Here is a 1,651-nt window from a genome sequence, read left to right on the forward strand (position 1 = left end):
TTTTTATTTTTTTTTATTGTTTTTACCAGTAAGGGCCGGTTCACACTGCGGGCGATGCGAGGCGACACGACTTGCCTCGCCGCGATCTGACAAGTCGCCCCCGTTCTGTACAATGGAACCGTTCTGAGAGGAGCGACTCGAGTCGCTCCGACTCAGAAAAAAGGTTCCTGTACTACTTCTGGGCGACCTCGGGGCGACTTGCATTGACTTCTATACAGAAGTCATTTGCAAATCGCCGCTGAGGTCGTGGCAGGTCGCGGCGAGGCAAGTCGGTGTCGCCTCGCATCGCCCGCAGTGTGAACCGCCCCTAAGAAAGAATCGGCTGCTGCCGGATGACGACCGTAGAGATTTCCGGTGACCATGTGTTCACCAGTCATCTCTATGACCGTCGGAGGCCCAGCGCTATGATGTCACATCCGGGCCACGAAGGTAAACAAAGCCGCGGTCGTGGCTGGTAAGCATGAGAAAGTCAATTTTTTTTAATCTCATGCTTTCCAGGCTGGAGGAGAGGTGTGGGGTCTTATTGACCCCACATCACTCCATAAAGAGGACCAGTCATGCACCATTCCTATTACAAGGGGTGTTTACATTCCTTGTAATAGGAATAAGGATGAGCTCAGGTGTGTTCGCATGGACCACGTGCAGAGCCCGCCAGGAAGTCGGCGCAGCGTGGCGCTAATCACAGGCAGTGAGACATTGCCCGATCTCTGCAGCCGCGCATCGGGGCAAAGTCTCACTGTCTGTGATTAGAGCAGCGCTGCGCCAACTCCCCGGTGGGCTCTGCACATTTTTTGGGTGAACATCCTTAAATAGGAATCAAAGTGATAAAAAAAAAAATGTAAAAGAGAAAGTGTAAAAAAAAAAAGTAAAATAAACAATAAAAAAATATGTTTCAAAGTGCCTCTGCGCTCAGAGGCAAACGCACACCAAAGCCCCACCCACATATGTAAACACCGTTCAAACCACACATGTGAGGTATCGCCACGTGTGTTAGGGCATGAGCAACAATTCTAGCACTAGACCTCCTCTGTAACTCTAAACTGGTAACCTGTAAAAGAAAAAAAAAAATTTAAAGCGTCACCTATGGAGATCTTTAAGTACTGAAGTTTGGCACCATTTCATGAGTGTTGCGCAATTTTAAAGCGTGACATGTTGGATGTCTATTTACTCAGCGTAACATCATCTTTCACAGTATATAAAAAAAATCAGGCTAACTTTTTTTAATTCATGAAACTGTTTTGTTTTTTTGTTTAAAAAAAAAAAACGCGTTTGAAAAATTGTTGCGCAAATATTGCGTGAGATAAAAAAGTTGCAACCACCGTCATTTTATTCTATAGGGTGTTTGCTAAAAAAAAAAAAAAAAAAAACATATATAATGCTTGGGTTTCTGAGTATTTTTCTAGCAAAAAAAAAAAAAAAACGATGATATTTACATGTAGGAGATGAGGGTCAGAGTAGGCCCGGCATGAAAGTGGTTAAAAGAAAATCCGGACTTATGAACTGACCAATCCAAATCTTTCTGTGTGTGTAACCAAAGGGCATGGCAGTTGTTAGATCCCAGCGGTGACCTTTCCCCTAGAAGCAGCTGATCGCACCCGTGCAGCCTGTGCCACTTGTACAGCATTGATGATGCAATTGTGATTCAGCTATG

This window comes from Lithobates pipiens, unplaced genomic scaffold, assembly GCF_037356315.1.
Source record: "Lithobates pipiens isolate NorthernLeopardFrog02 unplaced genomic scaffold, aLitPip1_a1.2 Scaffold_23, whole genome shotgun sequence".
Lineage (NCBI taxonomy): Eukaryota > Metazoa > Chordata > Amphibia > Anura > Ranidae > Lithobates > Lithobates pipiens.